At 32.3% G+C, this 26,135-nt stretch overlaps 1 protein-coding gene and 1 non-coding gene across 8 annotated transcripts in view; one reads left to right on the top strand and one right to left on the bottom strand.

Annotated features, from left to right (window-relative positions):
* Nucleotides 1-26,135, bottom strand: part of MEF2A (myocyte enhancer factor 2A) — a 124,255-nt gene that overhangs the window by 80,255 nt on the left and 17,865 nt on the right. For all 7 annotated transcript variants that reach the window (XM_032469019.1, XM_032469021.1, XM_032469015.1 and 4 more), the window contains exon 2: nucleotides 15,966-16,051. The gene's annotated coding sequence lies outside the window, so the exon portion shown is untranslated. The remainder of the gene's footprint in view (nucleotides 1-15,965; nucleotides 16,052-26,135) is intronic.
* TRNAA-AGC lies at nucleotides 17,241-17,312 on the top strand. The gene has a single exon. It is a non-coding gene; the product is annotated as a tRNA-Ala (tRNA).

Genomic DNA, 26,135 nt, shown 5'->3' with positions numbered 1-26,135 from the left:
ATCTTAGAGGAAAAAATACACCTTTGGAGTCTTGAGCATTTAGATAATACTAATGTTGTAGGAAATAATGTGCTCACCTAGGGATAATATGTACAATGAAGAGGGAGAGCGAAAGTCCCAAGGAATAAAACATTTATTATTTCATTTATTGCTGCAAATGAATAGTCTAAAACTATTCTCAAGACATAGGCTTTAAATAATTTGCCCAACATTTTAAAAAAATTCAGAAAGAAACCTGACCTTCAGCTTCCCTTGAAAAACCCACTCTACTTTCAATAATTTATTCTAAGGAAATAACACGACAATGACAAAAAATATATATATACCTATATGGATGTTCATCCCAATGGAACTAAAATAGTGAAAACATGGAGGGAAAAATACTATACAAGTATACAGGGATGACCTGTCCATGTAATAAAATACCATAACTATTAGAAAGGTTGAATATTTTACAATAAATTATTCAAAATATATTGTTGTGGGCAGACTATATAATTCTAGTACTACTTTAAAAAATTCTGTAGATATGGAGTGCAGAGATAAAAGATGGCACCGTATATTAATGTTATTGAAATTAATAAGCTGTGGTCAGTTTTAGAAAATTATTTTCATTTTATTTTTCCTAGAATAAACATCATTGTTGTGATAAGGAGAAAAGTTATTATGAACAACAAAAACTAATGGTCACTTTTAAAATTAAGAAGAAAATCAAAATCTTGAAAGCTAAAAAGCATGAACTTTAAACATTATTGAAATGTTCCTTCTACTTTAGCACTTTGTGCAATTTCCAGTTATTCTTTCTTCGTAACTTGCTTAGAATTTCAAAACATTATCTGACTGAGGTCTATTACAAGTCATACAGGTATCTCAATCCAAAGTTCTTTTAAAAACCAAACATATCAAGTCTATTTCTTTTTTGTATTCACATCTTTCCTGCCGTGCTCCAATCCAATAGGTACACTGCTATACGTAATGTTCCTGAACATCTTATCTAGCCAAATCATTCCCATTTATAAAATCTCCACTGACTCCACATTACCTACAAGATTAAAGTCATAACGAGATCTAGTTCCTGCTCACATCACTGAGGCCAAAATGGCTAGTTCTTATCCAAAGTCACACAAGGAGGCAGAGTTCAAATTTTGGCTCTACTACCATGTATAGTATAACAGTACAGCATCACCACTGGAACAATTTAAGCAGTGGCTGAAGAAAGGCTATCAATCAAAAATATCTTGGGGGCATTTCTGGAGGGGTATGATCCATCACTAAGTAAGTGGAACTACAAAATCTTCAAGGAGTGATTCAATTCCAATTTCATGAGCCTATGCTACTTTCTGGTAGCAGAGTGTAAAGATAATTTCTTCTAAGTTGTGTGTGGCTGCACAAGAAAAACCACAACACTGCACTATGTCCTCCCCTAGTTCCAACATCAGAGGGCAATTTACCTGGCACGACAGTGGGCTGTCAAAATATAAAGGCCATGGGCAGTTATCAGCTGAGAGAGTTCTGACCTCCTGAAAGCTCTCCATCTCCCAACCCCTCCTAATCAGCACAGCCATGTCAGCACCCTTCCCTCCCTAGCGAGGATATAATTTCAAGCATTTGCAAAGGAACTTGAGCTTCTACCTACTTCCCACTACTACTCCTGCTTCAATGTAACCTTAAATCATTAATAAATAATAAGATTTCTCCAACCTCTACTCTTGGAGGATGAGAGGAATCACAATTTCTGGATTATCAACAGAGCTGACCCTGGGAAGATAAAAAGGCAGGTGGGTGTAGAACTGAGAGGTTCTCTCAGTTCCTTCTGCTGTTTACTATTTATGCACAAAAAATAATCACTATACATTTCAATAAATGAATCAAAATTCATTGATTAATATAGTGGCTCTCAAGTGGATACTAGATTCAACTGAGGAGCTAAAACGTATACTTTGCATAACCTTACCCTGGCCTCACAACAAAACTATCAAATCATAATCAAGACTAATGTCCAAGCTAGAGTATCTCTTTTTAGGGATATGCTTTTAATGGCGCACATCCCTAGTTTAGAGCAACTGTTTTATTATGTTACAGCACTAAACTCCTTATTCATTCAAACACTGATTGGCTATGTGTGAGAGTGAAGTCACAGAATCACATAAATGAATAGAGACCTAATTGTTCTATATCTACACATTGCACTTCATGCACATACTTATACTCGTTTCCATAAAAAAAAAATACCTTCTCTCCCATTTCCTTGAATTACATGGCTTTCTTGGTCTTACTCTTTTTCCCACATTTGATAAAGAAGGATACAAAAAGAACTGTATATCATTCATTATTCTTCTATGAGAGGAAAGAAAACAGCTTAAACACACCAAGAAGCAGGGAGAACATGCACTCTGGCTTACCCGGGACAGCCAGTTTTGTTTATTGTATGGGTATAATTATTAAGCAAGACCCCTTACTCTCAAAAATATCCTGGTTTGATGATAAATTAGATCAGAAGTAGGCCACTGTTTTCATTTCTATATGATTTTTAATTGAGTTATAATATACATATGCCATTAAAATCACTGTTTTTAAAGTGTACAATTCAGTGTTGTTTTTTTTTTTTACTGTATTCAGAGTTGTGCAACCATCCCTACTATGTAATTCCAGAACATTTTCATCATCCTAAAAGGAAATCCAATGCCTATTAGAAATCACTCCCCATTTCTCTCCCCAACTCCTGATAATTACTTATCTGCTTTCTGTCTCTATGGATTTGTCCATTTGAAACATCTCATATAAATGGAATCATACAATATGCTGCCTTTTTGTATCTGGCTTCCCTCACTTTTCAAAGTTCATATGTGTTAAGTATAATCAGTACCTCATTTCTTTTTTGACTGAATAATACTGTATTTTATGGATATACCACATTTTACTTATTCACTCAATAGCTGAGAGATTTATTTCCACTATTATGAATAATGCTTCTAAGAACAGTGGTACACGGGTTTTGTGTGGATATGTTTTCAGTTCTCTTGGGTGTATGCCTAGGAGCAGACTTGCTGGGTCATATGGTAACTTTATGTTTAACTTTTTGAGGAACTGCCAAGCTATTCTCCAAGAAGTCTAAACCATTTTTCCTTCCTACCAGCAATATGTAAGAGTTCCAATTTCTACACACCCTCATCAACACTTGTTATTATCTGTCTTTTTTATTACAACCATCCTAGTGGATGTAAAGTGGTATCTCAATATGAGTTTGAACTGCATTTCCCTAATGACTAATGATAGAAAGCATCTTTTCAAGAGCCTCCTGGCCATTTGTGTATCTTCTTTGGAGAAATGCATATTTCAAACCCTTTTGTAAACTGGGTTGTCTTTTCATTGTTAACTTGTAAGAGTTATTTATATATTCCAGATACTAGACCCTTATTAGATACATGATTTGCAAATATATTCTCCCATTCATCAGGCTGTTTTTTCATTATCTTGATAACGTCCCTGGAAGCATAAAGTTTTCAATTTTGATGAAGTCGAATATATCTATTTCTTCTTTGCTTGCAATTTTGGTGTCATATCTAAGAAAGCACTGCCTAATTCAAGGTCACAAAATTTAAATTTATATTGTTTTGCCTCTTACATTTAAGTCTTTGATCCATTCTGAGCCAATTTTTGTATACAGTATAAAGCAAGTAACCAACTTCATTCTTTTACATGTGGATACCAAGATGTCCTAGCATCATTTGTTAAAAAGGCTCTCTTTTCCCCCTGTGAATGGTCTTGGCACCCTTGTCAAAATCAATTGACCATAAGTGTTTATTTCTGGACTCTCAATTCTACTCCATTAATCTGTATGTTTAGCCCTACACTAGTAGCACAATGACTTGATTACTATGGCGTTGTACCAAGTTTTGAGATCAGGAAGAGGGAATCTTCCAACTTCATTATGTTTAAAGATTATTTTTTGGCTCTTCTGGATATCCTGAATTTCCATGTGAATTTTATAATCTGTTTGTCAATTCCTGCAAAAGTAGCCAGCTAAGATTCTGATGTGGTTGCAATGAATCTGTCTGGGGAGTATTGCAATTTTAATAATATTAAGTCTTCCAATCCATAAACGCGGTATATCTTTGTATTTATTTAGGTCTGTTTTAATTTCGTTCAACAATGTTTTCTAGTTTTCAGTGTACAGGTATTACATTTATTTTGTTAAATTTATTCCTAAGTATGTTATTCAGGTGATGCTATTGTAAATAGAACTGCCTTCTAAATTTCACTTACGGATTTCACTGCTATCATTCTATATGATTCTTGACTTCAAAAATGTAGAATGATAGTTTAAAAAGAATAATTGTAAGTCTATTGCACTTAAATATGAATGCCTTGGGTCTTATAATTTTTATCTACTATAAGGGGAAAAAATTGATCTAAATAAGCAAGAAACCCTAGTAGCTATCCAGCATGCTAAAAGAGCTTCAAAAATCAGAATCAAGCAGTATCAAATAATTTTAATACCAATTTCAATAGTAGGCAATGCAACTATACTATGTGCATGCATGCGCACACACACAATGTCCTAAATCCCCTTATAAAATATACAAACAAAAAATCACTCATTCTCTTAGTCACCCAAACCTGAGGGAGACTATCTTACTGTAATTTTCAGTGCAATTAGAGGTTTTTTGCTCTTACAGAATTATCTGTTACTTTTAATATAAGAACATTTTTCTTGCCTCTAAAATTGGGATGTTTTCATTACTGTTTACAATTAAATCTAGGCAGAAATTCAAATTCTAAATTAAGACTATCATTTAACTATTGTTTTATGGAAAATGACTAAAGCTTTCCATTTCAGCCAGAACTGTACATGCTGTATCTAATTACACACTTTCAAAATACAATATGTTGTATGAACCTAATGATGGATATTAGTAAAGATACGATTCAACAAAACTTTACTTTGAATATAAAGCTCATACACTTGTTATTACTTGAAAATGTAGTTTTCTGTACTATATAACTTTTATAATGGCAGAACATGCCCTACATTTATACGTAACTTTATAAAGCTCTGACTTACATTAGGCTGTGTAAAATTTAAAACTATTAATACCTGATTCAAATAAGGTCAATAAAAGTATAAAATACAGATAGCATTGAGGAAATAATCCCTTACTAATTACAAAAAGGACTGATTAAAGAATTTGTGGGTCTCATGACAGATATTCTGGCCTGCAAAACAATTCAAATGCTATAAAGCTACTAAAAGAAAGGAAAGAAATCATTATGACTCTAGGCCACTGTAAACAACAGTGGAGGCAGCACCTTGCACATCTTAACAGAGGGCAGCATCCGCGTAAAAATTAGAAGAGCCTTTTTCTAACTTTGCAAAGGTCACCTGTGGCCTGGCTATGACACCTCCAAACAACTGCTTCTTAGAAAGGTTAGGACAACTAAGATACTGAATGCCTAAAATCATAACACCAAACTATCACTTATCACAATGAGTTTATTTCAGATGTTTTAGGCAAAATCGTTAATACAGCAAAACATAAACAGATTGGAGGGAGAAGAGAAATCATCTAAAAATCTAAAATGGTATCTTTCTATGTTAATTTGGATCCCCTAATAGCAAGTTAATATATTTTTGTATGCTTCAACCCTATATTTTCAGATTAAAAACATTTTAAAGCTGAATGCTAAAAAATGAGGAGCTTAGGGGTAAAATGTTAATAATCTATTCCTATTACACTATACCTATTACAGAAATATATACCTTTTTTAAACAACACATATGGTACTAAAAATTATACATTAACTAAATTTGACAGAAACTAGAAGTAATTTTTAAGGTCAATATCACTCTCTTCATTTAAGCATACAGAGAGTTCGAAGCTTTTTTTAAAATCGTGTTTCCTTAACGCAAGACAAATTTATTTCAAAATGATGCAAATTATTAGTCATGATAAATAATCCAAACTACTGACTAAAAAGAAGCTGTAACTTTAAAATTTTTACCAGAATGACTAGTCTATGAAATTTGTATTTTATTTCTAGATATACCAATGAACTGTCATGTAATTTTCAGCAACTCACTTCTTCACTATCTCATATCAGTCCTACAAAGTGGAGCAAGAACATACCTCAAAAAAAAAAAAAATACATAGCTCAAACTCTTGCAGGAAATTATGAGGCTATAACCAGAGGGCACCTTGGGCTCCTCTGAGAGAGGCACAATATTATTAAAATTATTATTAGAAAGGAGACTTTGTAAACTGACCATATTAACACTAAAGCCCATCCATACATGACCTTTCATTCCCAGATTAATTATACCTACATAAAATAAGATCAATCTCATGTCCCTATCTTCACATGGGATACACAAGAGAAACAAAGGACACAGCAAAGCAAAGTGTGAAAATGAAAAGGAGATTCTAGTCCTTCACCACCACCAACTTACTTTCAATATTTTCACCCCCTCATTTTAAAAATGTAGATTCTTATACCTATCCCAAGTATTTTTCAGGTTATCATAATGATTTCTGGAAAAAATGCTTTGCCAATAATTACATCCTATATAAAGCTGAATTATCACTACTAGAAACCATCTTCATTCTCTATGTTATAATTGAAATACTAAATATATTAACAACTTTAAACCTCCAGTCACCTCAGTCAAACCTGTATATAAATGGTGCTCTACGTCTAACTTTTATTTATAAAGATAAACATGATTGGGTGTATACCACTATATTCAGAATCAGAAGATTTCTAAACAAATGTGAAAAGGAATATAGAAATGTGGGTAGGCATGCAATGGAATTAGGAACTGGCATACTTGGTGTTAATATATAATGTATACAAACATAAAAAGGATAGATTTTCCATGTTTTGTTTTTGTGTGTTTCAATTTTACTTTGCATTAATAGAATTACAAATTATGGATTCTTTTGTTTCTGGCTTCTTTTTTTCTTATTAATTCTTATTTTTTATTGAAGCATAATCAATTTACAATGTTAGTTTCAGGTGTACAGCAAAGCGATTCAGTTATACATATACATACATACATATGTATTTTTTCAGTTTCTTTTCCATTACGGCTCATTACAAGAAAGTGAATATAGTTTCCTGTGCTATACAGTAGGACCTTGTTGTTTATCAATTTTATATATAGAACCGAGTATCTGTTAATCCCAAACTCTTTATCCCTCCCCCACCTTTCTCCTCTGGTTATCATAGTTTGTTTTCTATTTCCATGAATCCATTTCTGGTTTGTAAATAAAATTTGCATTTATTTTTTTAATTCCACATGTAAGTGACACTGTGTGATATTTTTCTTTCTCTGTCTGACTTACTTCACTTAATATGATAATCTCTAGGTCCATCCAAGGAAGCAAATGGCATTACTTCCTTCCTTTTTATGGCTGAGTAGTATTTGATTGTATGTGTGTATGTATATGTCTGTGTATGTGTGCGTGTGTGTATGTGTGTGTGTATATATCTATATTATATATATATATAATATATATATATATATATCTCACATCTTTATCCATTTATCTGCCAATGGACATTTAAGTTGTTTCCATGTCTTGGCTATTGTAAATAGTGCTAATGTGAACACTGGGGTGCATGTGTCTAGTCCTGGCTCCTTCTGAGAATGATATTTGTGATACTCACTTATGTAGTATAGCTATAGTTCATCCATTTTTATTGCTGTATAAATATGCCACTATTTTATTCAGTCAACTGTTGATGAACATTGTACTGAGTTTGAGCTACTAAAATACTACTTCCACCAAGGTTATCAACACATCTCTTGATACACATGTTCACATCTCTTGATACACATGTTCGTTCATTACTCTCACGGGTATACCCATGGAAAGCAATTACTGGGTTACAGGGTAAGCAAATAACAAATTCTTTCCTTAAACGGTTGTAACAAGATACATTCCTACCAGCAGCGTTTACTGAGCTGCCATAACTTAACATCCTCTCCAAAACTTGTACTGTCAGTCTTTTTTAATTTTAACCACTCTAGTGGTTTATAATGGAGCCTCTTTGCAGTTTTAATTTATATTTCCCGGATTACTAATGAGATTAAGCAACTTTTTCACATATTTCTTGAATATTTGGATTTCTTTTAGGAAATGACTTTATGTCACTTTTAGGAAGTGACTCTTACCCATTTTCTCTTGGATTATTTGTCTCTGTCACACCGATTTGTAGAAGGGCTTTGAATATCCTGATACATAGTTTTTGTCCACTACATCTGTTGTAAATAACTTCTACCATTCTAGCTTGCCTGTCTATTCTAATGGCGACTTTCAAGAACAAAATTTCTTAATTTTAAGGTAATCAAATTTATCAACTGCTTTATTTATATCAGTTGTTTGTATTTTTAAATTTTCTTTTTAAGAATCTTTGTTCATTGATCACGAACATGTTCTCCCTACATTAGCTTCTGAAGTTTTATAGTTTTGCCTTTCATGCTGAGATGTACAAATCAATCTTTAATTGATTTCTGCATATAGATGGAGCATGAGTTATTTTTTTATGGATCATCAATTGTTCCAGTATTACTTATGGAATAATTCTCTCCCTGCTACTCTAAAGTGCCAGTTTTGTGATAAAGCAAGTGTCCATGTATACACTCTCCCTCTTCCAGGCTCTTTTTTTCTTTTGTTTATTCTTGTGGCATTTCTTCATGGAAGTAATTATTGTAGATATACATCCTGTGAGTAGAGAAAACCTTCTGATTTGAACTTCTTTGATATTACTTTAACTATTCTTGGGCCATAAAATTTCCTTTAAAACACAAAACAAAAACTGAAAAACTAAAAAAATAATTTTATAATATCCATTGGGATTACACTGAATTAAGAATAATGCTCAAGAAGGATTATAACCCTCATAAAAGTACAACCTTAATGGATGACTAACCCACAAGAATGGTGGCTCTAAACCAATGCTGACTAAGCTTTAAAAAAAAAGCCTCAAAAGGATTCAGTTGATACCAAGAAACTTATATGTATATAAAAACAAAGTTCAACACTATAAAAAAAAAACACGAAAAATGTCTTCCCAGAACAATGTCCAGCATCCAAACAAAATTACATGAAATGAAAAGAAGTGGGAAAATGTGGCCCATAATAATAAGAGTTGATAGTTGATCAATATAAAGAGACCCAGGAATGATAAAGTTAATGGAATTAACAGATGAAGGCATTAAAACAATGATTATAAATAAGCTCTTCATGTTAGAAAAGGTAAAGGTAAATAAGAACATGATGAGAGAAATGAAAGAAAACTTTCAGAGATGAAAAATTATCAGAAATAAAAGCATACTGGATGGTATTAAGAATAGATTATATATTGCAAAAAAAAATCAGTGAACTTGGAGACATAACATTAACCTTCAAAATACAAAACAGGAAAAAAAAAAACAAAAAACAAAAAAGAAGGGTATAAGTGCCAAGAGAGACAATATCGAATGTATAACTGAAATTCCTTTCCCTTGAAAAAACCACTTGGGGTAAGTGAGATATTTGAAGAACTAGTGGCTAGTATGTCTCTAAATTTGGTTTAAAAAACATATATACATATATATATATAAATTCTAAGCAGAATTTTCTCAAAGAAAATCATACTAAGGCACATCTTACACAAATGACATCATAATCATGTCATCAAAAAAGTCTTATGACTTGAGAGATCAAAGAAAATAGGAAATCTGCATATGAGACAAAATAAGAATAATGGCACACTTTCTGTCAGAAACTATACAACCTATTTCAGAAACAACTTCACAACATATTACCAGAAATAAAGAGGGAAAGAGGACCCAATTCATTAAGGGTACCTAAAAAACTAGACATGCATGCACCTTTATTAGAGCTTCAAAATACATGAACTAGTAAGTGAAAGAAAAAACAGACAAATCCACAATTAAAGTTGAAGATTTCGAGGCTCCTCTCTCAGTAATTACTGTAACAAATAGAAAATCAGAAGGGATAAATCTTGAAGAACACTATCAACCAATGTGACCTAATGAATATTTTTAGAAAAGCCCCACTCAACAACATAGAATACATATTCTTAAGGGCACCTAAAACATTCACAGACAACATTTCACAGTCTAGAATAAATACACAAAGTATGTTCTTAGACCACAACAGAATTAAATTAAAAGCCTACTAGAAAAGGGTATCTGGAAAATTAACCAAATTTTTTATTATTATTATTATTATTATTATTATTATTATTATTATTATTACTATTATTACTATTATTACTATTATTATTATTATCATTATTTGGAAATTATATAGGTTGAAAAAAATCACAAAGGAACTTAAACATTCTTTGAACTGCATGTAAACAAATATGCAACATAACAACATTTATGGGATGCAGACAGAAAAATTTTAAATACTAACTGTTCCTTCAGAAAAAGGCCTGAAATATTAGAATGAAAGAGAGGATATGAGCATAGATCCTTCAAACACTAACAGAATAAAGGAACATAATTTGTAACTTCATGCCAATAAATTAGACAATTTACATAAACAGACAAATTCCTTAAAAGACACAACTAAAGCTTATTCAAAAAGAATATAGATCTGAGTAGCTTAATATCAATCAAATAAATTGAATTCATAGTTTAAAAGCTCCCCACAAAGAAACTCCAAGCCCAGAGGTTTTCATTGGTGAATTCTACCAAACATGTAAAGAAGAAATAACATCATCTGTATGAAAATGTTTCCAGAAGAAATCTTTCCAACTCACCCTATTATCCTGATACAAAAATCAGACAAACACATTACTAAAAAAACTACAAACCAATGTTTACTATGAACACAGATGAAAAAAAATACTAAATTTTAGCAAATAAATCTAGCAAGTGGGGATTATCTCAGAAATGCATGATTTATTGCTTCAATATTCAAAAATTAATTAATGTAATTGACTACATTATACACAAAAGAGAAAAAGAACATGTGATCATCTCAATAGTTGCAAGAAAAGGGTCTGATAGAAATTCAACACCCACTGATGATAAGAAAAAAATTCTCAGCAGACTATGAATAGAAGGGAAATTTCTCAATCTGACAAAGGATATCTATGAAAAACCTATAGGTAACACCATACCTAACAGGAAAAGACTGGATTTTATGCTGCTGTGGCTTAGTTTTTTTTATCTGAAGTATAGTCAGTTTACAATGTTGTGTTAATTTCTAGTGTATAGCATAGTGATTCGGTTGTACATACATATAACTTCCTTTTCATTATAGCCTACTACAAGATATTGACTATAGTTTCCTTTGCTATACAGTAGGTCCTTGTTGTTTATCTATTTTATATGTAGCAGTTAGTATCTGCAAATCCCAAACTCCCTATTTATCCCTCCTCACGACCCTTCCCTCTGGTAACCATAAGTTTGTTTTCTATGTCTGTGAGTCTGTTTCTGCTCTGCAAATAAGTTCATTTGTGTCATTTTTTTTAGATTCCACATGTACATGATATCATATGGTACTCTTCTTTCTCTTTCTAGCATACTTCACTCAGTATGATGATCTTCAGGGCTATCCATGTTGCTGCAAATGGCATTATTTTATTCTTTTTTATGGTTGAGTGGTATTCCATTCTGTTTGTGTGTGTACACCACAACTTCTTTATCCAGTCATCTGTCAATGGACATTTAGGTTGCTTCCATGTCTTGGCTATTGTAAATAGTGCTGCTATGAACACTGGGGTACATGTATCTTTCCAAATTAGAGTTTCCTCCAGATATATGCCCAGGAGTGGGACTGCTAGAAACTCTCACCACTTCTATTCAACATAGTACTTGATGTCCCAGCCATAGCTACCAGATAAGAAAAAAGTAAAAGGGATCCAAATTGGAAGAAAAGAGGTAAAATTGTCACTATATGCAGCTGACATGATACTATACATAAAAACCCCTAAAGACTCCCCACAAAAACTACTAGAGCTGATAAACAAATTCAACAAGGTAGCAGAATAAAAAATTAACATACAGAAATCTGTTGTATTTTACACTAACAATGAAATATCAGAAAAGGAAAGTTAAAAAAAATCCCTTTTAAAATCACATCAAAAAAAAAAGAAAAACTTAGGAATAAACCTGACCAATGAGGTAAAAGACTTATACATGGAGAATTATAAAACACTGATTAAGGAAATTAAAGACGATTTAAAGAAATGGAAATATATCCCATGCTCTTGGATCGGCAGAATTAATACTGTTAACATGGCCATACTACCCAAAGCAATCTACGGATTTAATGTAGTTCCTATGAAATTACTCAGGACATTTTTCACAGAACTACAACAAATAATCCTAAAATGTATATGGAATCACAAAAGACCCAGAGTTGCCAGAGCAATACTGAATAAAAAGAAGAAAGCTGGAAGAATAACCTTCTCAATCTTCAGACAATACTACAGACCTACAGTAATCAAAACAGTGGAGTACTGGCACAAAAACAGACATATGGATCAATGGAACAGAACAGAGAGGCCAAATATAAACCTACACAGCTATGGTCAATTAATCTCTGACAAAGGAGGCAAGAATATACAATGGAGAAAAGGCAGCCTCTTTGGCAAGTGGTGTTGGGAAAGCTAGGCAGCCACATGTAAATTAATAAAGTTGGAACACTCCCTCAACACCATACACAAAAATAAGCTCAAAATGACTTAAAGACTTAAACATAAGACAAGACACTATAAATCTCCTAGAAGAAAACACAGGCAGCAAAACATTCTGATATAAATCTTAGCAATGTTCTCCTAGGGCAGTAGACCAAGGCAAGAGAAATACAAGCAAAAATAAACAAATGGGACCTAATTAAACTTATAAGCTTTTGCACAGCAAAGGAAACTATAAACAAAATGAAAAGACAACCTACGGAATGGGAGAAAATATTTGCAAATGATGTGACTGACAATGGCTTAATTTCCAGAATACACAAACAGCTTATAAAACTCAATAGCAAAAAAAAAAAAAAAAAACCCCAATCAGAAAAACTGACAGAAGACCTAAACAAACATTTCTCCAATAAAGACATACAAATGGCCAACAGGCATGTAAAAAAAAAATGCTCTATCACTAATTATCGGAGAAAAGCAAATCAAAACAACAATGAGGTATCACCTCACACCAGTCAGAATGGCCATTATTAAAAAATCCACAAACAATAAATGCTGGAGAGGGTGTGGAGAAAAGGGAACTCCTCTACACTAGTAGTTGGTGGGAATGTAGTTTGGTGCAGCCATTATAGAAAACAGTATGGAGATTCCTTAAAAAACTAAAAAGACTGGATGTGTTTGACCTAAGATCAGGAGTAAGACAAGAATATCAGCTCATCACATCTATTGAATATTGCACTGTCGGGACTACTAGGCAGTACAAGCAAACAAAAGAAGTAAAAGACATAAAAATTGAAAAAGAGGAAGTAAAACAGTCTTTATTCACAGACAAGATGATAACTTACACAGAACACTTTAAGGAAAACACAAAACTGCCACTAGAATAAGTTTAGCAGAATCATAAATTAGAAAGTTTTATACAAAAATTAATCATATTTCTATATACTAACAACAAACAACTAGAAATTGATTTTAAGTTGCCATTTACAACAGCATAAAAATAGAAAACAGAGATGAATTTAACAAAATATGTGTAATACCTTTACACTGGAAACTACAAAAACATTGCTGAAAAAAACTGAAGACAATTTAAACGGAAAGAGATACCAAGTTCATACATCAGAAGACTCAACATCCTCAAGAGATCAACTTGCCCCAAATTAGCCTCTATGATAAAAGTATTCATTATCAAAATTCCATTAAGGCTTTTTGTAGAAACTGACAAGCCAATTCTAAAATACATGTAGAGAAATGGAAAGGACCTAGAATAGAAAAACAACTTTGAAAGAGAAGAGCAAAGTTGGAGGATTTACACTACCTGATTTTAAGACTTACATAAAGCTATGGCCATCAATGTAATACAATACTACCATAAGGACAGATACATAGATCAACAGAGCATAATAGAAAGTACTGAAATAGACCCATATATATAATGTCAATTGATTTTCAACAAAGTTGTCAAGGGAATTCAACAAGGGAAAGTATAATCTTTTCAAAAATAATTCTTGAACAATTTGATTTTTATATGCAAGGAAATAAATCTCATTTCTTACCTAATACCATATATAAAAATTCATCAACCTAAAATAAAAGAGCCCAAAGCAGTTTCAAGACATGAAGGAAAAGAAAGAAGGTAGGAAAATTTTGCCCAATCTCTGTGCTAACTCCTCCCAATTCCTACTCCAAATTACGGCAGAATTATATGGAAAATCCCAAATCTGAGGTTCTTCAGTCTTCATTTGAATCTACTCAAAAGAAAGAGCATTTCCCATCTAAGTATTCAGAGTAATTCCTAAGCATAGCTCTTAACTCAATCACAAACCTCAGAATCATACAAAACCCGTCATAAAGAATAAGACGCTGTCTATGTCCTTGGAGCTTAGTGGAGAAGTATCACAGAGGATACCCTAAAGCTTAAACGTTAACAAAATATCGTAACAGCTGAAGTTATGTCCACAGCCATCATGGAGGTTCAGAGAAGGTACCCGGTCCTGAGCTATGAAATGAGAATCGCTAAATGCCTATATAGTGCTTTAACTCAAATCACTCAGTTTTGAGTAGTTAGTGAGCAAAAAATACATATATGAGAAACATAAAAAAGACGAAGAAAGAAAAAACCAAATAAACATTGAAAGATTTACAGAAGACTAACCAAGGTTTATATTTTAAAATGTGTATCCTTCTTGTACATATACAAGTTTTGTACTGAAGGATACTTTTCAATTGGAAAAACAACACCTTTTCCCCTAGTTCCTCAAACTAAAGGGTATCATAACATGGGCTGTTTTTCAGTCAAGGTTTATCAAGAAACCTATATGATCATACAAAACTGATATCAGAATAAAGTATTTTAATGGAAAACTCATTTTGTAATAAGCTCATAAAACTAAATTCTTTCTACCATTTAATTATTCAAGGAAAAATTTAGACCTTAAATTAAATAGCAAAACTATTCTTAAAACAAGAACAACAAATATTTTAAGTACCTTTCCCAAGTTTTTACTGACATAATCATGAGGCTTGATCAACTGTATCTAATATTTAAAATGTTAACTTGCTATACACACCAAAAACTACACCCTAATATTTTTCAAAGTTGCATTATTCTAAGTTATTCTAGTATTAATAAAATTCATCCTTTTTCATTTTGAATACAAGGTAGAATTCAGGTGAAGCTTCACTCATGAAAGCTTTTGGAGGACTACATATTAATGTGTTTTTAAATCAAAATAGCCTACTTCAGAGCTTCACAAGTGTGGGCTTGTGATTTAAGGCAATAAATTCAAAGTCACAAAAAAAGTCCACATTTTAAAAAATATGTCTTAAATTTGCTTAATTTCTTTTGTTTTTGCTTAATTTCTTTTGACCCTTCCACCTTTCAAGAAATATAGCTAGATTTGTCCACTTTGTTTTTCATTTGAAAATCTCTCCACATCACATGTAACTCATATCCTCAAACCCTGTCTTCCTCCAATTTGTCACAGCAAAGATGGACTGCTACTGTAGATCTTTTTTTTTTTTTTCAAATAAGGGTAGCTAAAATGGAAGATGGAAGTGGAAAGATGTAAAAGTTCGGGATTACCTCAGCAGCGTCAAAAAAAAATTTGTGAGAAACTGTCACCACACGACATGATGCACTTCAACTGGATTTTACCAATTTCCTTAATTAATCTGCATTAACCCCCAACATGAACTTCAAAATGACTGCTATTCAAACTCACAAGGCTGTCTTATTTTTTAAAAAACATTTCCATTGTGTTTATTTACTTCATAACATAGAAAAAGGAAAAACATCTTACTAGAAACGATGTGTCAGGAAAAAGTGCACTTAGATACGATCCTTGCAGAAAATTCTTCTTTGTCCTTTTTTCACAAAATCCAATTCCTTAATTAAAAAAAAACATACATATTAAATGGGTTATTAATTGTTCTTAACTCTAAAACAAAATTAAATACACATTTCCTTACTACAAATTTGAACACTCAACACTATGTCTGGCAGATAGCTCCACAAATACTTACTGAATAATAAATATATCTTTAAAAGTCAGCTGTTTCATTTGGCTAATAAAAATATAATGTTAGCCAACTGAGCATTTCTAATGTCACTAATCCACTTTTTCAGGAAGTATTACTTAAATGTACAGCATCTACCCACTCCAAGATTCACAAACTGCTGTCCTAGGTCCTGTTATCCTATCCTCTATATCACATGATATACTTTACCCAGTATAAACAACCTACCGAATTTACGTTTTGGTAAAATAGTTGAAAATGTTCATTGTACTATATTCTCATTTAGGAAAAAAAAAATGGCGATGGGTCAAGTGACTTGTACTGCCAAAAACTGTGTATGTACTCAAATGCGATGTGTATACTTACAGCTTTGACTATCTTTTAAAGGGAACGATGAAGTAAAAACAATGAACATAAAAATGCCAAAAATGACTATAAAACTGATCAATGTCACTAATTCACACCAATAAAGTGACACTAGTGAATACTAGCCAATGGATTAGTGCATAAAGAATAATCCAGTCCTGCTACACTTTTGCTTTGAAATAATATCAAGACATTTAGGTAGAAAAAGAAAGATGGTAAAAGCCTCTCCTCACTTTGACTGGCCATGATTAATTGTGATGTTAACCTAATCATTTAGAATTACATGACTGGAAAGTTCTAACAATCCCCAAGTAAATCTGCTTAATCAAACAAAAATTTTGTGGTAATTTCTTTACGCACACACACATCTTTTGAACCTTATTTAGCAACATTAATTATTGTGACACTGTAATTTTGTTTCTATTTGAAAGGTACATCTCCTCCAGAGAGGACAAAAACCATAAACTGACAAATAGTCTTTTAATATTAATGAATTAAGTGTTAAAAGCTTGAACTTTAAAACACACACACAAAAATAAGCCTTTTTTTTTGGCAAAGGTTAAAAGGAGCTTGCTTTAAAAAACCAATTTCAGTTTTTAATCTAATTGTACTGAAATGAAGAAAAGAAAAAAAGCTCCTAAAATATAGTTTGATTACCAATTTCTAAAATCCAATAATTCAAAGTGAGGGGGGAAGGTATAGCTTAATGGTAGAGTGCATGCCTAGCATGCATGAGGTCCTGGGTTCAATTCCCAGTACCTCCATTAAAAATTAAATGAATATGCCTAATTAACTCCCCCCAACAAAATTTTTAAAAATAAATAAAAATTTTTTAAAAATTTTAAAAAGTAAAACTATTTTTCATGTGTCCTCATTATAAACAAAACTATTTTAAAATGTATTTTAACACCAGCTTTGTGTCAGTGTCACAGTAGGAAGTAAAGTTTAGCAACCTGACCCATGATAAATAGCTGATTAAATACAAATATGATAGTTACACACCGTGGTACATATTCTTATAACAAAATATTAATTCCTCAATTCTATAAATGGAACTGTTACTGACAACCTGTGTTTTGCACATAGTTCTCAAATAGTTTCTAAAAGGAAATATTCTAAACACCAAGTTTTTAGTTAGTTTATAACAATCTATATTGAAACACACTGTCACCTTCAAAAAATAATCAAAACTAAAATGTTAGTGCTGCAGCCAGTTGTCATTAAGTTTCACATACTGAACCTCAAAAATCCAACTGCTCTGTCCTGGCAAGAGTTAGACAACCTATACCTCTATCTTTCCCAAACCTGGTCCCAACCATTCTCCTAGCTCCCTCTACTTCTAATTAACATATACTTTTGTTAACAGGACTACAAGCCATTGCCCAAATTATCAAGCTCTACAACTTCATTCGAGTTTTTACCTCTGCCTGGAAACACCCTTCCCCCTTGTCTCTTATGTGGATCAAATTTCCAGTTCAATGACACCTTCTGTGAGGGCATCCTTAGGTTACCTTTACCATCAACATCACTTTCAGGGGGCAAAATAATTGTAGTTAAGTTTTGTAGGTATGAGTCTCTTCTATTACACTATATGCTTTTAAACAGAAGGAACTTTGTACTTTATTTTTATATCCCCAATATCTAGTCAATATCTGGCACACAATTCAATCTAATCCATTCAGAAAACATTTACTGAGCATACAATATACTCCAGACACTTCTCTAAGTGCTATAGATAAATCCCTGTATCTATCCTTGACTTCATGGAGCTTACTTACATTCTAGTGAAGGAAACCTATAATACACAGTGAATAAGGAATATATATGGCAGGTTAGTGGGAAGTCCTTAATGAGAAAAAAATAAATAAAGCAGGAAAGGGAGTACTGTCATAGGGAGGGGATTAAAGTTTGGGGAAAAGGTGTCCAGGGAAGACCTCATGTGATAATAATAATGAAAATGGTGGCAATAACTGCAACAGCAGCAGTAACATTTGAGTACTGATCATATGCTAATCAGTATCCTAACTGCTTTACATGTATTAACTGATGTAAAGCCAATAATAACCTCACTACTATCTTCAAGAGGAAACTGAAACACTAAGAAGCAACTAGCCAAGGTCACACAGCTAAACCAGTGAAGTGGTGAAGCCAGGATTAGAACCGAGGTATGCTTTTAACAGCTATGCACAACCACAGTTCAGATAATGCTTTTGCTGAATAAATTAAATAAGAGAAATAAATCAGTGAATACTACAGCAGTAGATTCAAAAGACAGCAAAGCAAATTAGTCTCAGAGAACTGATAAATTTGAGCAGCTTCAAGATGCATCCATCCTATGTATGAAAGACACCCGCACAAGTGACAGGTGCCACCTGCTGTGAACAAAAATGATAAACACTGATAATTTCTCAATAACTTTAAAAAAAACATTTTAAGCTTCCATATGATAATTACCAGAACTAAAATTTACACAAGATGGTATCAGAAAAATCTCATGGAGAGGTCATTAAAAAAAAAAAAAAAAAACTTTGAAAGATGGTACTGTGAAACAAATGAGAACTTTGGAGGCATTACCATTTAAATCACTAAATGCTGAATATCATATTCTATACTGTGGCACAAGTTACTGTCATCTTCCAATTTTCCATATTAACAGGAAGGGTTAAATGAAACGACCAAGGTTCAAAACTCCTTTCTTTAAATATTTCAAATAACACTGTATCTAACTGACAAAAACTAGTAAAATTGTTGATAGTAATTGAAGACCTGAATGACCTAAAACAAGTAATTTGCTCCCTAACTGCTACCTATTGCCGTAATAGCTTGTTATATGCCTAATCAGTGAATGCCAGTAAACTAAAAAGCAAAGTGAAACCAAAGTGCTGCTGACATGATATTGACACTCCTAGTTAAAAATGGTGTTTTTAATTCATGCTCTTATACTTGGGCATCAAACCACTCATGCCTTAAGAAGATTTTTGCTACTAGTCATGATATAATAACTGGTACCAGACATGCACTCCCACTGAACTCAACTAGAAAACTGATCAGATATATATAACTATAATCTTAAAACACTGGACAACCACCAGCACAGCACAGTGATACCTGAGAAAAGAGAAAGTATCCCCTACAGTGAAGAGTCAGAAGGGTAGTTAGTACAAGAATGGGAAGCCAAGCAGAATGCAGTGGATTCAGTGAGTGGAAGACAGAGACTGAGATTTAGGTAGGCTGAGGTAGTGGGAAACCGTGGGGCAGAGCAGCAGAGAAGATGGAGCTCAAGAAAAGAAAGCACTCCTGAAATCTGCAGAAAGGTTTCCTGAGCAGCTCTGTCCAAAAGAAACAACATGGGCCTAAAATGTAATTTTAAATTTTCTAATAACCATATTTTAAAAGTAAAATGAAGTAGGTAAAACTAAGATAATTCTTTTAATGCAAAATGTTCAAAATATTATTTCAGATTAAAAAAACTGGGCTATTTTACATTCCATATTAATAAGTTCCTGAAATTCAGTGTGTTTTATACTTCAGAATATTTAAATTTGAACTAGCCACAATCTCCAATACTCAAAGGCCACATGTGGCTAATTGCTACCATACTTGACAACAAAGTTTTTCGTTGAATATAAAGCTTTGCATAAGTAAACTGAAACTCTACAAGCCAGGAAAAGAATAATGACTAGGAAATAGTAGGCTCAAAAGTTCCCAGAGGTTACGAAGATTTGGAGATGTTCAAGTTCCAACTAGAGGGGAGAAAGACCTCTTTGAAACCTGGGGCAATCAGTAGAAACTGAAGTAGAATCACTCCCTTTGCAGTAGTGCTAAACTACTACTACTTTTTCATAAGAAATGGAATACACTGCCAAAACAAAATTACTATCTGCTAAAAAAATCAACAAAATTCAGACAACAGCATGATGAATGTTCAAGAGTCAATCAAAATTTACTTACATAACAAAATGGAGAAATGTGTGACCCATACCAGAAGAAAAACTCTGACAAAAGAAAAGATCCAGAAACATGAAAGATCGTATCATGAAAGACATAAACTTCAAAATATTACAAATATAATAAAAGATTTAAACAAACACAGAAACAAGAAAGAAAACATTTTGAAAAACACTCAAATTTCGAAAGATGAAAAATGTAGCATGTCAAATAAAAAACAGCTAAATAGACTTAGGGGAAAAAAAAAGGATACCTAAACTGAAGATGTAAAAAATAAAAAGCAAAAAAAAAAAAAAAAAAAAAAAGAAGAAGAAGAAGAAAAGAAAAGAAACAAAGAACAGAGCACTGAGGACCTATGAGAACATCAGGAGCAGTGTAAAGATGGTGTTACCGGATGTGGAGACACACACACACAAAATCTGAAGAAATAAAGGCCAAAGAATTTCCAAATTTGAGGAAAACTGAACCTATATATTCAAGAAACTCAATGAACAAAAAAAGTTAAACACATAGAAACTATACCAAGGCAATATAATTAATCAAACCACTAAAATCCAGTAAGAGAAAAATCTTAAAAGCAGTCAAAGTGGGAGGAAGACACATTACTTATAGACAAAGGTAGTAAGAATTATCACAGACTCCTTGTCAAAAGTAATATAAACAAGTTAAAAAAAAGCATTTAAAGTGCTAGAAAGAAAAAAACCCTGTAAACTAAAATTTATCTAAAGGAAAAATACCTTTCACAGAAGAACTAAAAACATTTTCAGACAAACAAAAGTTGAGAATCTGTCACCAGGCCCGCACTACAAGGAACACTGAAAGAGGTTCTCTGAAGAACAGCAGAACTGTACAACAGAGTGAACCTTAATGTAAACCACAGACTCAGTTAATAGTAATGGACTAATATTTATCAATTGTAATGAATGTCCCACACCAATGCAACCCTTAATAACAGAGAAGCAGGGAAATGAGAGCGGAGGAGAGAAGAGTATATGGGAACTCTATTTCCTGACCAATTTTTCTATAAACCTAAAACTACTCCTAGAAAACAGCAGATAGAAATTTAGTTCTACACCAAGGAAGACCAACAGAAAATGGTAAGTACATGAGTTTACCATTTAAAAAAACAAACAAGATATTTGATTGTAAAGCAAAAGTAGCAATAATGTATAATAATAACAACATGTAGTATAAAATGATTGACAAAAATAGCACAAAGAACTGAGGGGAAGAAAACTGAAAGTATGGAAGGATCTCACATTATTCATAAAGAGATGAAAGCAGACTGTGATAAATTCAAGATGCAGGCTATAAAACTCTAGAGCAATTACTAAAAAAAAAAAAGAAAACTAATAAAAACTAATAAAATAAAAGTAATAAGCTAAGAAAGGAGATAAAATGGAATGTGAAAAATATGCAATACAAAGGTAGAAAAAGAGGAAAAAGATAAAACAGGTGGGACAAATTAAAAAACACATAGTATGACAGTGGACTTAAATCAACTACATGAATAATTACATTAAAAATATACGGTCTAAATGTCCCAATTAAAAGGTACAGACTATCACACTAGGTTAAAAGTAGAGACTGTTAATAAAGATACCTACTTTAAATATAATCATATAGATAGGTTACAATAGGAAAATATACACCATAAAAAAATTAATCTTAAGAAAGCTGGAATGCCTATGTTAATATTAGACAGAGTAGACTGCAGAAGAAATATCACCAGATATAAAGAAACATATAATGTTTAAAGTGTCAATTTATCAGAAATACAAAATAATTCTAAATACTTACACAGTCATTAACAGAGTTTTAAAATATATGAAGCAAATACTGACAGAGCTAAAAAGAGAAAGAGATAACTCTACAACTATAACTGGAGATTTCAAGACTCCCTCACAATCACTGATAAACTGAGTAGGTAGAAAATCAGTAACGAAATATAAGAGCTGAACAACACTATGAACCAGCTTAACCAAACTGAACACTATAATGAACCATGTAGCAATGAATACTCCAGTGTACATGTCTCTCTTGGTATAGTCAACAAGAGAGAAGACATGCTGGACTATAAAGCAAGACACATATACATTTGTAAGAACTAAAATCATACAGAGAATATTTTCTGATTCTGAAAAATTAAATTAAGATCAGTAACAAAAATATACTGGAAAATTTTCCAAGTATCTGGAGATTAACACATTTCTAAGTAACTCATAGGTCAAAGAAGTCATGAGGAAAATTTTTAAATTCACTGAACTAAATAACAAAACATTATCTAATGTGGGGTGCAACTAAGAATACTTGAAAACTTATAGTTTTTAGTGCTTATGTTAGAAAACAACAAAGATTTTTAACATAGTATTCTAAATTAGCTTCCACCTTAAGAAGCTAGGGAAAAAAACCCACATTAAAGTAAAAGTAGAGATAAGGAAATAATAAAAAGCAGAAATTGGTGAAATAGATGAGACAAACAACAGATAAAAATCAATGAAATCAAAAGCTGGTTCTTTGAAAAGAACCCCTAGCTAGACTGGTACGGAACAGAAAACACACAAATTACCAACATCAGAGTTGAAGGAGAGCACATTACTACATGTATTTCAAATATTAAGAGCATACTACCATAATATTAAATGCCATTTTATGCCAATAAATTTGACAACTCAAATAAGCAAAATGCCTTGAAATACGCAGATTATCAAAACTGACACTAAGAGTGAATAACCCTCAACTAATAAAGAAATTGAATTCAAAATCAAAAAGCTTTCCACAAAGAAAACTCCATACCCAAATGGCTTTCCTAGTAAATTCTTCAAACATTTAAAGAAGATACAGTAGCAGTCTTACAGAAACTCTTTTAGAAAACAGAGGAAAAAGAGACACTTCCCAACATATTTAATGAGGACAGCATAACCTTAATACGAAAACATGGCAATAATACCACAAGAAAAAGAAACTACGTACCAGTATCACATGGGTACGTAGATGCAAACAACATTAAAAAAAATATTAGAGGTCAAATCCAGCAACATATAAAAAGGAAAATATCAGCACAAAGTGAGAGCTGTCTCAGGAATACACTGTTGGTTTTAGTGATCAAAAATTAATCAATCTATTTCCCTATATTGACATACTAAAAAGGAAAAACAACATATGGGTAATTTCAACAGATGTAGAGAAAGCATCTATTCATAATAAAATACTCATTCATGAGGAGACAAAAAAAATCAGCAAACTAAGAGTGAAGGGAATTTCCTCAAACTAGTGAAAGGCATCTTATGAAAACCTACAGCTAATATACTTAATAGTGAAAGACTGGCTTTTTTTCCCCTGGAACTGGAAACAAAGCAAGGATGCCCATTCTTATCATTTCTATTCACCATCCTCCTGGAGATTTTAACAAATAACACAAGAAATAGAAAGAAAGATACCGAGATGGGAAAGGAAAAAAATAAAACAGCCTCTGTTCAAACATGACATGACAACATACATAAGAAACCCTCCAAAAATCTACAATAAAGTGACTTGAACTAAAAGGTGGGTTTTTAAGGGTGTAGGAGAATAGATCAATATTTTTAAAATAATATTTCTGTATACTAGTAATGACAAATGCAAAACTAAACTTTTAAAAAATACCATTCACCTTAGTACCAAAAGTATGAAACATTTAAAGATAAATTTAATAATTATACGTGCAATACTAGAAAACACTGCTGAGAGAAATTAAGGAGATATATACATCATATTCATGGATCCAAACAATCAGATTATTGTCACAATAATAATAATATTCTCTCCAGATTGATCTACAAACAACACAACACCTATCAAAAGTCCAGCAAGTGTTCTTGTAGAAACTGACAAAGGTAATTCAAAATTTAAAATGTAGCTAAAACAATTTTGAGAAGAAACAAATGTTGGAGGATACAGAATGCTGTTTATATATACATATATATATATATATATATATATATATATATATGCACACACACACACACACATATATATCTCAATGGAACAGTAAAAAGAATCCAGAAATAAATCCACATACATACGGTCATTTGATATTCAACAAAGATGCCAAGGCAATTCAGTGGAAAAAGGAAAGCTTTATCAACAAATGGTACTAGAGCAAATGGGTGAATCTTGATATTACCCCATACCTTCACAAAAATTACCTCAAAATGGATTATAGACCTATAAGTAAAATTAACTACAAAACTTCCAAAAGTAAACACAGGACAAAAAAAATGCTGCCCCATGTAAGGTAAAGATTTATTAGACAGGCCACCAAAAAAGAGGTACTGTAAGTGAAAACACTGACAAACAGCACGTGATCAAAATTAAAACCTTCTGCTCTTTGAAAAACACCATTAAAGAAATAAAAATCCAGCCATACTAGTAGAAAATATTCAAAATACAACAATGAGAATGAAAAAAAAAAAAACGACTTCTATCCAGAATATATAAAGATCTCTCACAATTCAGTAATAAGAAAGCAAACAATCCAAATTAATATGGTCAAAAGATCTGAGCACACATTTCACCAAAGAATACCCCAAAAGTAAATGAAAAATGTTTAGTACCATTACTCATCAGAGAAATGCGTATTACAACTATAGTGAGATTCCAGTATACATTCACTAAAATGGCTATATTTTAAAAGGCCGACAACACCAAGTGTTGATGAAGATATGAAGAAATTCCAACTTTGACTACTGGTGGGACTGTAAAATCACACAACTACTTTGGAAAAGAGTTTAACAGTTTGTTATAAGGTAAAACATACACTTACCATATGACCCAGAAATCCCACTCCTTGGTATTTACCCAAGAAAAATGAAAGCATATGTCCATACAAAGGCTTGTACTCAAATGTACACACTGGCTTTATTCATAATAGCTCCAAACTGGAAACAACCAAAATGTTCATGAAAGGTGAATGGAGAAATTGTGATATAAACATATAAGGGAACACTAGGCCACAGTAAAATAGAACAAACTACTGATAGACACAAACATGGATAAATCGCAAAAACATTTTGGTGAGGGAAAAAATCCAGATATTAAAGAATACATATTGCATGATTCCATTTAGGAATAAATTTGCAAAATTCCGAGCAACCACCAAAGAACATACAAAGATCACAATTCACATGTTATGAAAGCACATATTCACACATAGTATCCTCAACACTGGAAAATTACATACACACACACACACACACACACACACACACAAAAGATTTTTCTGACTTTACAAAGTTAAGACCAAGAATAACCAGCATTATTTTGAGTCTTAGTTTCCTCATCTATAAAACAGTATAGTAATAGTTCATATACTTCATAAATTTAGTTCTGAGAATTAAATAAGCATATAATGTGCTTAGTATGTGCCAGGAATACAGTACGAACTCAGTATGTGCTAGCTTCCTAAATAAATAACCCAGAAAAGGGGGCAAATGGAACAGATGAAGAATGCCAGTGGAAATCAATTGGTTAACAATATTCCTATTAAAAAGTCACCACTTTTATTGAAGAAATCAGAAAGGCAAACACTACAGCAAAAGCCAAATGAGAAGTTTTGGAATATATTTGGAATCAGTTAATATAATGCTGGAATTAAAAAT

Source organism: Camelus ferus, chromosome 27 (assembly GCF_009834535.1).
Source record: "Camelus ferus isolate YT-003-E chromosome 27, BCGSAC_Cfer_1.0, whole genome shotgun sequence".
NCBI lineage: Eukaryota > Metazoa > Chordata > Mammalia > Artiodactyla > Camelidae > Camelus > Camelus ferus.
The sequence above is the reverse complement of the archived record's forward strand: the minus strand, read 5'-3'. Positions and strand labels throughout refer to the sequence as shown.